Consider the following 14,693-nt stretch of genomic DNA (forward strand, 5'->3'; position numbering starts at 1 on the left):
ACAACATTGGGATGGTGATTTGGGTAAAAGAAAGACAGAAGGACAAATGTCCCATAGAATGTTTCCTGATAAAGAGTCTGTGGTAAAAGAAGTTTGAGATATGGTACACAAGTCTGTCAACTTGAAGACTGAATGCATATTAGCATACTAAAGACATCTCTGAAGTTAAAAATACGACCAGAAACCTGCTTATAATGTATCATTTGAGTTTGCCAAACTTACTTGACTGTGGAATTTATTTGACCATTAGATATCATATCCCATGATACATAATAACAGTCCATGTAAAGAGTTCTTACAGAAACTATTTTGAGAAATATTGGCCTGGGTTTCAATCAGGACCTTTAAGATTTAGTTAAGCCAAGGAGAACTGACAGGTTATACCAGTCAGGAAGGAATGCCATGAACAAAGGGATGCAAGGAAAAAATTACGAAATAAATTTGACTGGTAGCAATATATAGATCACTGAAAGACTGATTTAGAGTATGGGTATTTTTTTCTAATATGCTAAAGATAAAAGTAGATTACATGATGGATACTGGAAACTTACTAAGAAACTATAAAGACAAAAATTATGGTAAACAGGAATTTGAATTTTTTTACAATCAGTGGCTTTTAGTATAACCACAGTGTTGTGCATTCATCACCACAAATAATTTTAGAATAATTTCAATACTACAAAAAGAAAAACTCCCCCATACAGACACCTCTTATTTCCTCTATCCTTCCCCCATTCTACAGAGCCACTAATCTAATTCTACCTTTATAAATTGTTTTATAGTTACATTTTATATTAATGGAATCATACAATGTGTTGTACTTTGTGTATGCTTTCTTTCACTTAGCATAATGTAGTGTTTTTTGCCCAATATTAACATCTTGTAACATAAACATATATAACATTTAGTCAGTTTCAAAGAAAAGCAGTCTTATATATGCAATATTACCCATATTCATATCTCACTTGAGGTTTTAACTATGCTAGACAGTCCCATGTTACAATTTTTAGCTTTCCATTTAGTAATGTATATGAACTTAGACTTTCTCTTACAACCACTGTCATTCCCATATAATAGCACTGCTAGTTACAAACATGTTGTGCTTTCCCATTTTCTATTCATTTCCAAAGATCAATACACATCCTTTCTGCACAAGTTAACCCTCAGCCTTCCATTCTCTAACCTTATTCTAATTTTCTGGCGACCCATATTCTAGTTATTAACTCCATAGGATTACACCATGTATTAGTCCATAATAGTGTAATCATACAGTACTTGTCTTTTTGTGTCTGGCTTGCTTCACTCAACATAATGTCCTCCAGGTTCATCCATGTTGTTATATGTGTCACAACTTCATTTCTTCTTACAGCTGCATAATATTTTATTGTGTGTGCACACCACAGTTTGTTTATCCATTCATCAGTTGAAGGACACCTGGGTTGTTTCCATCTTCTGGTAATCATGAGAAATGCCATTATGAACATCAGTGTGCAGATGTCTGTTCGTTTCTCTGCTCTCAGTTCTACTTGGTATATACTCAGTAGTGCTATTACCAGGTCATGTGATAAAGCTCTATTCAATAGTCCTCCATAAGAGCCGCCCAGCGTGAAAAGAAAGAGCAGCCTGCCCAGGAATGGCGCCGCCCACACTTCCCGTGCCGCTGACGACACCAGAAGCGGACAAAGAAACAAGACGCAGCAAATAGACACCAAGAACAGACAACCAGGGGAAGGGGGGAAAATAAATAAATCTTAAAAAAAAAAAAAAAATAGTCCTCCATAGTAGTTTTACCATTCTGCATTCCCACTAACAGTGAATAAGTGTTTCTATCTTTACACATCCTTTCCAACACTTGTAGTTCTCTGGCTTTTAAATTGTGGCCATTCTAATAGGTGCAAAATGATATCCCATTGTAGCTTTGATTTGCATTTGTCTAATAACTAGTGATGTTGAAATTTTGTCATGTGCTTTTTTGTCATTTGTCTTCTCTGGACAAATGTCTATTTGTGTCTTTTGCCCATTTTTCAATCAGGTTGTCTGTCTTTTTATTGTTGAGTTGTAGCAACTCTTTATATATCACGGGTATTAAACCCTTACTGGATATGTGATTTCCAAATATTTTGAGTTGGCTGCCTTTTCACCCTTTTGACAAAGTCCTTTGAGATGCAAAAATGTTTAATTTTGAGGAGGTCCCATTTATCTATTTTTTTTTTTTTTTTTGCTGCTTGTGCTTTCGGTGTAAGGTCCAAGAAACCAACCCCTACCATAAGATCTTTAAGTTGTTTCCCTACATTGTCTTATACTAGTTTTATGGTCATGATAAATTTTTGGTTGATAAATTAGGTCTTTGATAAATTTTTGGTTGATTCTTGTATAGGGAGATAGTAGTCCTCTTTCACTCTTTTGGTTATGGACATCCAGTTCTCCTGGCACCATTTGTTGAAGAGATGCTTTGTCCTGTTATATGGACTTGGTAGGTTTCTCAAAAACCAGTTGACTGTGGAAGTGGGGGTTTATTTCTGGGCTCACAATTCTATTCCACTTAAGAATGTGTCTATCTTTATGCCAATACCATGCTATTTTGACCACTGTAACTTTGTAATATGTTTCAAGGTCAGGCACATCTCTCTTCTGTTTTAGAATGCTAAAACATTCTAATAAACATTGGTTATTTGGGTGAACTTTCCCTTCCAAATAAATTTGATAATAACTCTCATTTTCTGTAAAATAGGTTATTGGAATTTTGATTGGCATTGCATTAAATCTATAAATCAGTTTAGGTAGGATTGCAATATTTAGTCTTCTGAACTATGAAAACATAATGTCTTTTTATTTGATCAGGTCTTCTTTGATTTCTTTTAGCACTGTTTTGTTGTTTTCTGAATATAGGTCCTGTACTACTTTAGTTAAATTGATTCCTAGGTATTTGAGTCTTTTGTTGTTTTTGTAAATGAAATGTTTTTCCTGATTTCCTCTGCAGATTGTTCAATATTAGTGTACAGAAACATTACTGATTTTTGCATGCTGATCTTTTATCCTGCCACTTTGCTGAACTCATTCATTAGCTCAAATAGCTTTCTTGCAGACATTTCAAAATTTTCTAAATACAGGATCAGTCATCTCCAAACAGTGAGAGTCCCCTTTCCTATTTGGATGTCTTTTTTTTTTTCTTGTCCAATTGCTCTAGCTAGAACTTATAGCACAATATTGAATAACAATAGTGACAGTGGGCATAACTTGTCTTGTTCCTGATCTTAAGAGGGAAAGTTTCAACCTTTAACCATTAAGTACAATGTTGGCTGTGGGCATATATGAAAATATGCCATTTATCATATTGAGGAATTTTCCATCTATACCTATCATTCAAAGTGTTTTTATCAAGAAAGGATGCTGTATTTGTCTAATGCCTTTTCTGTATTGATTGAGATGATCTTTTTTTTCCCCTTTATTTGTTAATGTGGTGTTTATGTTCACTGATTTTCCTTCGTTGAACAACCCTTACACACCAGGAATAAATCCCATTTGTTAATGGTGTATAAATCTTTTGATATGCTGTTGATTTTATTCGCAAGTATTTTGTTGAGAAATTTTGCATCTATGTTCCTTAGACATACTGGTCTACGGTTTTATTTTCTTGTAGTATCTTTATCTGGCTTTGGTATTAGGGACACACTGACTTCATAAAATGTGCTGGATAATTTTCCCTCCTCTTCAATTGTTTGCAAGATTTTCAACAGGATTGGTATTAATTCTTCTTGAAATGCTTGGAAGAATTCACCTGTGAGGCCATCTGGTCCTGGACTTGGTGGGAGATTTTTAGTAAATGATTCAATCACTTTAAATATAAATGTGATTGGTCTGTTAAGTTCTTATATTTCTTGTAAAATCAATATAGGTTGTTTGTGTGTTTTTAGGTTTTTGTCTATTTCATTGAGGTTAACTAGTTTGTTGGCATAGAACTCCTTATAACATCCTCTTATGATCCTTTTTATTTCTGTGGGGTCAGTCATAACTTCCCTCTTTCATTTCTAATTTTATTTATTTAAATATTTGCTCTTTTTTCCTTTTATGGTCTAATAATTTTATTTTAGTGACCTTCTCAAGGAATCAGCTTTTGGTTTTGTTGATTTTTCTCTACTGGTTTTTGGTTCTCAATTTCACTTATTTCTGCTCTCATCTTTTTGTTCTTTCCTTCTGCTTGCTTTGGGAATGTTTTGCTCTCCTTTTTCCTCTTTCTCCAGCTGTTCAGTTAGATCTTTGATTTTAGCTCTTATTTTTTTAACATAGGCCTTTAAGGTTATAAATTTCCCTCTTAGCACTGTCTTCATTACATCCCAAAAGTTTTGATAAGTTGTACTCTCGTTTTCATTCATCTCAATTAATTTACTAATTTCACTTACAATTTCTTCTTTGACCCACTGGTTGTATGGGAACGTGTTTTTTACCATCATACATTTGTGAATTTTTCCCTTTCTTGGCTATTGTTGGTTTCCAGTTTCTTTCCAATATGATCTGAGAAGGTACTTTGTATAATTTCAATCTTTTATATTTATTGAGAGCTTCCTTATAACCTAATGTGGTCTATCCTGGAGAAAGATCTATAAGCAATTGAAAAGAATGTATAATCCACTGATTTTGGATGTAATGATCTGTATATGTCTGTTAAGTCTAGCTCATTTATCATAATTTGTTCAAGTTTTCTGTTTCATTGTTTATCTTCTGTCTCGCTGTTACATCTAATGATGTGAATGGTGTGTTGAAATTTCCGACTATTATTGTAGTGATGTCTATTTCTCCCTTCAGTTTTATCACAGTTTGCCACTTTTAATTTGGGGGCACCCTGGTTAGATGTATAGACATTTATGACCATTATTTCTTCCTGGTTGATTGTCCCTTTTATTAATATATAATGGCCTTCTGGATCTTTTGCATCTTTTGTAACCTTTTTGCATTTAAAGTCTGTTTTGTCCAATTTTATTATAGCTTCCCCTGCTCTTTTTTAGTATTGTTTGCATGAAGTATCTTTTTCTAGCCTTTCACTTTCAGTTGGTTTGTATCCCTGGGTCTAAGGTGAGACTTGTAGGTAGCATATGGCTGGTTGATGCCTTTTTACCCAGTCTAACAGCCTATATCTTGATTGGGCTGTTTAACCCATTCACATTCAATGATATCACTGTAAAGTAACTACATTATTTAATTTCATCATTTTATTCTTTGGTTTTCATATTCCTATCTTATTTGCCTCTTTCTTTTTACTGTTTGTTTATCCTTTCTTCAATTCTTGCTTTCTACACACTCCTCCAAGCCTCTCTCTCCTGTTTTTTTCTTTTGGGTTGTAAGGCTCCCTTTAATACTTCCTGCAAAGGTGGATTCTTCTTACAATCTCTCTTAGTTTCTGTTTGTTTGTGAATATTTTAAACTCACCTTCATATTCGAAGGTCAATTTTGTCAAATAAAGAATTTTCAGCTGACAATTTTTCTCTTTCTATATCCTAATTATATCATACCACTGTCTTTTTGCCCCTATGGTTTCTAATGAGAAATCCACACTAAGTCTTACTGAACATCCTTGTATGTGATGGTTTGCTTTTCCCTTGCTGCTCTCAGAATTTTCTTGTTTTTATCTTTGACATTTGGAGTAGTATATGTCTTGAAGTAGGTCTATTTGGATTTATCCTGATTGAGGTACACTGCACTTCCTGTACATGTAAGTTCATTTATTTCATGAGAGTTGGGAAATTTTCAGCCATTATTTCCTCAAATACTCTTTCTGCTCCTTTACTCCTCTCTTCTCCTGTAACATCTGTGACACATATATTGTTGTTTCACGTTATCATTCAACTCCCTGAGCCCCCCACTCATTTTTTCCCATTCTTTTCTCAGTTCTTCCCTTTCTTCAATGTCAGTGTTCTGTCTTCTCTGTCACAGTCTTCTATCATTTTGAGTCTGCTGTTATATGCCACTGACACATTTTTTATCTCACCTATAATGGCTTTCATTCCCATTAGCTCTTATATTTTTCTATTCAGGTTTTCAAATTCTTCTTTGTACTCACCCAGGGTCCTCTTAAGGTCCTTTATCACTCTAGCCATATTGTCTTTCAATTCATTAATTTGGTTTTAGAAATTTGCATGAATCTCACCGATTAGTTGGGCCAAATCCTGTGTTTTATTTAGGGCTTTGATATATTCCTTTGCTTGGGCCATTTCTTCCATTTTCGTAGTAAGGCTTGCAGTTTTTTGCTGATGTCTAGGCATCTGATTATGATGGTACATTTACTCTGATACTTAATTTCTCTCTTGTAGGGATTTAGTGGTAGAAGGCTGGGTTACTGATGTTCTTTGATTCTTGGGTCAAAGAATTTAAAAAAAGACCTATTCTGGGTCTTTAGGATATACTCTGTTAGTTGCTCAAATCTGGGCCCTGGAGCCAGTAATATGTTGCAGACTTGTTTCTAAGGGCCTTGAGGAGGGAGGCTGTACGGTCCAGAAATAGACTCTCTTATTTACTTTTAATTTCCTCACATGCATTTCCTTGTTAGCCAGTAGATGGTGCTATTCAGCAGCCCTCTCAGTTTAAAGCCTGGCTGTAGTGCTGAAACAAGGACAGGATCAATACGACAGAGGTTCCTGTCTGGAGGCTAAGAGCCTGGCAGTTCACACCTTCTTGGAGGCTTTTCTCCAGCCTTTGCTGGCAGCCCACTCCCTTTTCTCTGGGAGGAAATAATTCCACTCCCTTCTGCCTCCTCAGCAACGAGTCCTGGTCAGTAGGGAGAGTAACTGAGAGGGTCATATCTCTTTAGTCCTGTCCCAGCTCCCAGGGCAAACAAAAGCACAGCCCCACCTGGCCTAGAAGTGCTCATGGGACACAGAAGACCAAATCTGTAGGCCAAAAGGTGAATCAGCCTTAGGCTGCATCCCTGTTTCTCCCTGCGACCCCCTTGGTACGTAGCTACCAACCCAAGGCCAAGGCTAGAGAATTCAAAATTATCTGCTCATAGGGTAGGGGAAGGGAGCAAGAAGCTACAGCTGCAGTTTCTTCTACTCATCGTCTTTCCATCAAGATTTTTTTTTCCTGTGTCCCTTTCTCTTCTGGGTGGTGTCCATCTTTCCCCTGGTATTTAAACCCTAGAACCGTTTTTTCCCAGGCCATTTCTGCCTGTCCTCTAGCTGTTTTTCCTCGAGAGTGTCCCATGTCCTTCTAATATGCCATCTTCCTAGACGTTTTCTGGTATTTTAATTTTAATATTAATTATAGATACTTGACTATTTTAAAAATATTTTCTTTGTAATAAGTAACAGTTACATTCATATAGAGAAACCATCTCATTGCTAAGGTGGATTCCTGGCATAGAAAACAATATCATCATAACTGTAACTTACTCCCTCAGTGAAAATTTGACATACACTTCTGAAAGTGTGTTAATTCCCAGACAGACTGATGAATTTTTATGTCTGCTGCCTCAAACATATTAAAATGGAAAATGGATGAAGACTTAGGGAAAAAAAAAAAACTATAAAAAGAGCTCAAAGGATAAAGATAGCATGACAATGCAGTTAGGCCATATGCTTTCTTCATCTGCTACTATGAAAGTAGGCCAGTAAAACATCCATAGAAATGCACCTTTATTTGGAATCTGAGTCATGTTTCTTATGGATTACTTATAAGGATGGAAAATAGAAATCAGAGATTTGACAATCTCTGTAGAAGGAATTCTTAGTTATCAAAACTCGAACTCAGCAGTCATGCATGACAAAAGACTGAAAAATCCCTTGAAACAAAGAGGGAAATACAAAAACTTGGCAGTTGTTTTGCAATTATATTAAATACATAGTTCTTTAAGTTTAGTAAAAGAATTTCTAAAAATGGAAATTGTAGCAGCTGCATTATTTTTGTTTAGCAAAGGCTACATTTTTTTTTAAAGTGTTATTTTTATTGGTTGGTTGATTTTATTCACCAAGTCAACAAATATTTACTTAACTCTTCTATGTTCACTCTACCTCAACTGTATTTTTATTGTACTTTCATTTGTCTTTTAACATGTCTGCTGAAGTTTATTAATTTTTGCTCTCATAATTTTAAGTTCTAAAAAGTTCTTTTATCTCTGAAGTTTCCTTTTTATAGAAATCTAGTATTGTTTAGGGTATGTGAATATATTCTTTCATTCTATGAATGTGTGTGTGTGGTTGTTTGTATAAATGCTGCCTAAACATTTTTTGTAAATTGTCTCTTCAAATCCTTTGCCTATTTTTCTATTGGAGTGATCGGTTTTTCTTAGTAATTTTAATAAACTTTTTATATATGAAAGGTATTAACTCTTTGATACAAATTAAAATCCAATCCTGCCTCCCCCCCCCCCATATTAACTTTCTCTTCAAATATTTGTTTGGAAGATACTGGCGGGGATTAAATATTACATTTTGATAAATGTTAATATAGATCAAATATGTTATCCTTCTTTTTATACAGGAAGAGCTAAATGGTAAGATAGTACTTTCCATAAATTTAAACTTTTGAGTAACTTTTCAGTGCCTGCAATGTGCTAGGTGACAGTAATATGGCTTGTCTCTGACTCGAAGGAAGCTATAATCCAGTAGGGTAAAGACCATTTTCCCTCATATAATGTTACTGATAGAATCAACTTTGGAATTATTTAAATTTTCATTATCAGGAGCAGAAGCAAGAAAGTTAGTTTAAAAATAATCTTATATTATTAAATAAAGTTAAACTTGTCAAGAAAAACTAATTCTGGCCTCATGTTTACAAATGACAACATGAATTGACAGTAAATTAAGGTAGTAAAAAACTAGTGAATAGATTACATTCATACATGTTCCTAAAAAGTATTTTACAAAATTTGAAAGGAAATATGCTAAAGTTTTACTTTTCCACGCATTACTACCTTTACTAATTTGGAAAATAGAAAACTTAAAGGCTGAAAAGAAATCAGCTGGCCTACCCCTAACAACGAAAAAAACATGATAAAAACCAACCTCTTTTTATAAAACCAGAGCAGTTTCAAAAAGTATGGACAGATCGATTTTTTTTTTTTGGATGCCCAACTGCTGGTACCAACTGGAATCCAGAAACGAAAAGAGATCACTCACTGCCCTATAATTCCAAAAATACTCTTTGGGATTTTTTTTTTTTTTTTTTTTGGAGGTACTGGGGATTGAACCTAGGATCTTGTTCATGGGTAGCAGGCACTCAACCACTGAGCTATACTTGCTCCCCAATGAAAGTTTGTTTGTTTAGAGTTACCGGGCTGACAGAACCTGGGACCTCATACATAGGAAGCAGGTACTCAACCACTTGAGCTACATCTGCTCCTCTCCATTGGGTTCTTAACTGAACATCATGCCATGGAAAAATATGAAAAGCCTTTTTTTCCCTATCTGGTTGCATCATTGTCTTTTTTGGTGTGACGCTTCATGACACGGGGGCCTGAGCCATACTGGAGACTGCACCTCACCACACAGGTTTGGGACCCCCTTTTTTTTCCCCCCAACCAAGAGGTTCTGGGGATTGAACTCAAGTCCTCCATATGGTAAGCAGTAGCTGAAGTGCTTGAGCCACAGCTGCTTCCCATGAAAAGTCTTTTGAAAGACATTTGGTGCTAAAACCAATGAAACACATTTCATGCTTTGGTTTACAAATCATGTGGGAAGCACCCTCTTCTCCCAGACCCCAGTAGCTGAAAAGAAAGTCTTAAAATTAACACTAACATGATCTTTGGATATACAAAATGGTATTTATTCTAATTCAAGACTTTTGGAGGCTCTAAAATCTAAGGGTTTTCTGTAAATTCACAGGAACTGTTTAATAGAGAAAACTATGACTGGATAGCAAGTGTGACTGGATAGTTCAAAGGATATATTCCAAGTACTGGCAATGCTTCACAAGTGGAACTGTGAACACTAGAATACAACATTGGAATATGAGCTGAGAACATTCTGTTACTTATGGAAAACTGAAATGGCAGGAAACAGCCAAAAGTCACATAAGAGCTTCATAAATGTGCAGTAGGGGCAGTGGATACTTCTGCTCCTGGCTATCACTCCAAGTTCAACCTACCCTTCCCACACCTCATACATCTTATCCATTATAAATTCAATTGGGTTCAAAATCAAGTATAAGGTCAAGTCTCCCACTCATATGTATTACTAGAAATAAATCAATTTATTTTACAGAAAAGAAAACTGAAAACCAGTGACGTTAAGTGACTTAACAAAGACACAGGGCCAGTTAGTAGCAGACTGGGTCTTTGAATTACACCAAGCTATTGTCAAATGAATGGAAATTTTATTTTGAGGACAGGAAAAGAAAGCTTGAGAGAAAGGGTCTTTCAGGGATAGATGGATCAGAGAGGAATTTTTAAAATGCCCAATACAGGAGGCTTTTGATAACCAAACCTGCATGAAGGTGCTTGAGCCTAGGATTCCCTGATAGGGGATTAAGAAACACAAGGGAGAAAGCAGCTAAAAGGAAAGGTTCTCACCACAAAGAAAATAAAAAGACAAGCCATAACATAGGAGAAAATATTTGCAAATCACTTCTCTGATAAGGGATTTATATTAGAATATACAAAGAATTTTTTTAAAACTTTATTTCAACTTCAAAAAATAAAATGACAAAAGGCAGTTTAACAAATTATGGAAGGATTACTTTAAAAAAATCTCTATCAGACACATTTATTTTATTTAATCCTAATAACAAACTCAATCATTTCCCTAGTATTCCAAAAGATGAATAAATGAGCACAGATTAAATGACAAGACCAAGATTTCCCGTTAATGAATGAAAAAAAAAATCCCAAAAAACCAAAAAAAACCCCATAAAAGCTTGATCATACTCACATCTCATAAAATTAAATCCCATATATTTCTGACCTGCACTGACAAGGTACCTTCTCTGCCTCTGCCACAAAAATATTACAGTATTACTGTTGACTATAGTTTATAAGTTACATTAGCTGTATTTTCCCCATATTCTTAACACCTTGTAATAGACGAACATTCTTATATTTGTATTACTAACCATAATCCTCATTAACCACTCAAATCACTATATTATACAGTCCCTAGCCTATCCTCTAGCTGTCTTTCATTAGCATTAACCTCCTTAGACGACCCTTTTCGCCACAATCACATTTACAAATCAGCAGCGTTAGTTACACTCATCACGTGTTACCATCAATTCTATCCATTTCCACATATTTATAATCAACCTTATTAAACATTCAACCCCTTCTCAACCCACAATGTCTCCTACTGACCTATGCTCTGTAGTTTAACTCCATAAGTTTACTCATCATATTTAATTCATATCAGTGAAACCATTAAATATTTGCCCTTTAGTGTCTGGCTTATTTCACTCAACGTAATATTCATAATGTGAAAAATTAGAATGCTCATATACACCAGGTAGGAAGGTAAAATGGTGCAGCTGTTCTGGAAAACAGTCTGGCAGTTCCTCAGAATGTTAAATACAGTTGGCATATGACCCAGCAATTTCCCTGCTAAGTATAGATACCAAAGAAAAATGAAAACACATATCCACACAAAAACATGTACACAAATCTTCAGTGATATTATTCACAACAGCTGAAGTGTGCAAACAACCCAAATGTGCATCAAATGATGGTTAAATAAAATGTATATTAAAACAGTGGAATAATATTCCACCATAAAAAGGAATTAAGAGCTAATATATGCTACAACATGGATGAACCTTGAACACAGAAGCCCATCACAAAAGGTCATGTATTTTCTGATTCCATATATATATATGAAATGTCCAAAATAAGCAAATCTTTACAGGGAGGAAGCAGATTAGGTTGCCTATAACTTGAGGGAATTGGGAGAATGGAGAGGTGACTGCTAAGAAGTACTGGGTTTCTCTCTGGGGTAATGAAATGTCCTAACACTGACTGTGGTGATAGTTACACAACTCATGACTATATAAAACACACTGAATTGTACCTTTGAAGTGGGTGAATTTTATCTCAATAAAACTGAAGACAGACAAGAGAGAGAAAAGATCCCTGATCTGGTATTGTTTTCTGTAGCAATTAATGACTAGTAGACAAGTCTTGAAGAAGAAAATTAAGGGTAGCCATTAAGTGCTCCAAACAGTAAAATTACTAATATAGCAATATCTGAGATTGGATTCCGCTCTAGACTCTGCAGTAGGATTTGGGATTAGGTGGGGGTGGAAGGTGGGGCAGTGAATAATATAATCCAGAAAAGACAAGACCTGATCTTTGCCCTAATTGCAAGAATGATTTAACGAAGAAACAAAATCAGCTATTATTACACAGCAGAAGTGGAAAATGACTGGTACAGAAGCATGATGAACAGGAAAGGATTTGTGGGGACCACAGAGCAGTCTGCGGGGGAAGAAGCTATATTCAGGGGGCCATAAATTGACCAATTTGGGGCAAAAGGGGTTTAGATGGTGATAAGGCAGCAGAGATAGAGACATAGTTTGTAAATTTTATTGGGGTAAAGGGGCCACCCTTAAATCAAGGGGGACAAAGGTCATTTTTCATTTCATATGGGTGATCTGAGAAACAAAATGCTGCAACTTAACGGACTAGTCATTTTTCAAACCACGTTGGATTAATCTCTCTTAAGTATCGAACTCATTTTACGTCTTTAAAAATACAAAGACTGCACCTAAAGTTTTATAACAAACAATGAAAAATCTGTTTCGCGTGGTAATTAAAACTGCAAAAACGTGGCTCTGCACACAGGCTTGGAAATGAACGCAGCGAAGAAGTCCCCAGGAGGGTGTCGGGGATAGAACGTACCTCGACTCACCCCAGGGAAGAGGCGATACGAAGGCATCCCAGGGACTGCATTTTTGCAGGTAAACACGGGAGGGGCATTCTCACCGGGAGGCTGGTTGTGGCCCGATCGCGGCTGCAGAGAAGCTGCGGAGGCCCCGTAACCACCTCACCGAGCTCCAGTCTTAGCCAGCTCCCGGTTTCCATGACTAACGTCAACTCTGACCAAAGTGGCCGCGGAAGGCGGAGTGCGCACGCGCTCTGAGCTCCGCGGCCACCATTCCCTACGCACACGCTCGCTCTGGAGGCGGCCACTAGTCTATGGGGTCGCTCTGGTTCCGGCGGGGTCGGCAAGCTGAGGCGGGAAGCAGGGGAAGAAGCGCAGTAAATTCGCCCTCGGCATCGGCTAATGCTCGCCAAGGTCGCCGACGCAGGGCCTGGAAGCGGCGGCAGTGGCGAGGAAGAGCAACGCTAGTCCTGAACTTTCACCCGGGCTGCGCCCTTACGCAGGAGCGTCGTTGCCGTGGTGACGCTAAGTTACTCCGCGGAGCCGGAGCTGGGGCTCCTAGAGCTAGAAGACGTGAGGAAGCCGTTTTGCGAGCGTCTGGTCCTCTGGGTTCGCACAGACTCAGCAGTGTGTAGTAAGACACCAGCTGCCCACTTGTGTTGCGACTTCCGTTAACGACATCCTCGCTATGGCCATCACCACCCAGCATATCGACGGTAATAAATTCATTTAAGTGGTACTTTACACACCCTATGGACTTGGAAGATTTGGAACTGTATATACATCCTCGCTGTCTCCCCCTTATTGCATTTTTAACACTGTAGCTCAAGTATAATCAGGAGGATTTGTAGCATAAACAGAATATATTTATAACCCAGCAAGCACCTTAAAATAGGCATAGAGTTTCTATAGAAAAACATAGCTCTGATTCTAATTGAGAAGGGTCTTAATCCCCTGGGACAGATAGATAGAACTGTCTTGATTGCAGTTGCAGACACTCTGTTACTTGGGATGAGTGTTGCCCATCTTCATCTCCTTGTTAGTTGTCCTGAACGAGTCCAAGGAACTGGAGAGTAGGTGTTGCAACTCTGCTGAAATTCAGGGCTCAACTGGCACATGGACAGAGGAACCAAAGATTTAAGTCTCTAGGACATATATTTAGCAAGTATAGTGCTAATTATAGGTTCATGTAAAAGGGACAGAAGAGCCATGTGTAAGGAAACTATGCATGAGTCTAACTCTGTTATACTGGGGAGCATAAAATCCAAAATAAGGCCCAGTGACCTGGTGCCAAATTCCTGAGCCTGTTTGCCCTGCGTATAGTGTCTAGCTATCCCCTGAGCCTTCAGGAAACCTGCTGTTTGAGGCATTGTTTACTGTGGCAGTCAAGGAGACCCCTATTGAGACTTGCATAAGTGTAACCTCTGGAATGACCTCCTGACTCACTTTAAAATCTCAGCCATAAAAACTTATTTGTATTTAATATTTTCCCCTTTTTGATCAAGGTCTTTTTCCAGATGTATTGCTAGTTGGTACTTGGTGATAATCTATGGAGACTTGTCTCAGAGAGTAATGACCCACATTGGGGGTGATGGTAGTGTGTTTGTATGCTGAGTTTGGCTTAAAGAGAGCAACAAGGAGGTTTTCATGAGGTAATTCCACATTTGAGCAACAAGAAGATTTTCAGGAGGTAATTCTTAGGCAATATGTAATAAGTTTTGATTTCACAATAAAAGATGTGTAAGTACAATCATATTAGGGCCTCGTGTAGTGTTTGTCTTCCTTCAGTGAGCTGTGGCCTTGTACTTGGGGGATTCTTGCTGTTCTATTAGAGAATGTAGCAGGACTCCTGAGGATGGAAATGCAACAATCTTTTGGTTATTGTGTGGGTCTCCACCC

At 37.1% G+C, this 14,693-nt stretch overlaps 2 protein-coding genes across 13 annotated transcripts in view; one reads left to right on the forward strand and one right to left on the reverse strand.

The window, feature by feature from the left end:
* PCNX4 (pecanex 4) overlaps window positions 1-13,289 on the reverse strand; it is a 47,254-nt gene extending 33,965 nt beyond the window's left edge. For 4 of the 12 annotated variants that reach the window (XM_058293340.2, XM_058293344.2, XM_058293339.2 and 1 more), the window contains exon 1: window positions 12,812-13,113. The gene's annotated coding sequence lies outside the window, so the exon portion shown is untranslated. Of the gene's footprint in view, window positions 1-12,811 lie in introns of all 12 variants that reach the window. The other 8 variants (XM_071213900.1, XM_071213899.1, XM_058293343.2 and 5 more) reach the window with 6 other exon arrangements.
* Window positions 13,070-14,693, forward strand: part of RTN1 (reticulon 1) — a 521,272-nt gene continuing 519,648 nt past the window's right edge. Inside the window, exon 1 of the mRNA XM_071213902.1 lies at window positions 13,070-13,510. The gene's annotated coding sequence lies outside the window, so the exon portion shown is untranslated. The remainder of the gene's footprint in view (window positions 13,511-14,693) is intronic.

The sequence above is a fragment of the Dasypus novemcinctus genome, chromosome 3 (genome assembly GCF_030445035.2).
Source record: "Dasypus novemcinctus isolate mDasNov1 chromosome 3, mDasNov1.1.hap2, whole genome shotgun sequence".
NCBI classification, from domain to species: Eukaryota; Metazoa; Chordata; class Mammalia; order Cingulata; family Dasypodidae; genus Dasypus; species Dasypus novemcinctus.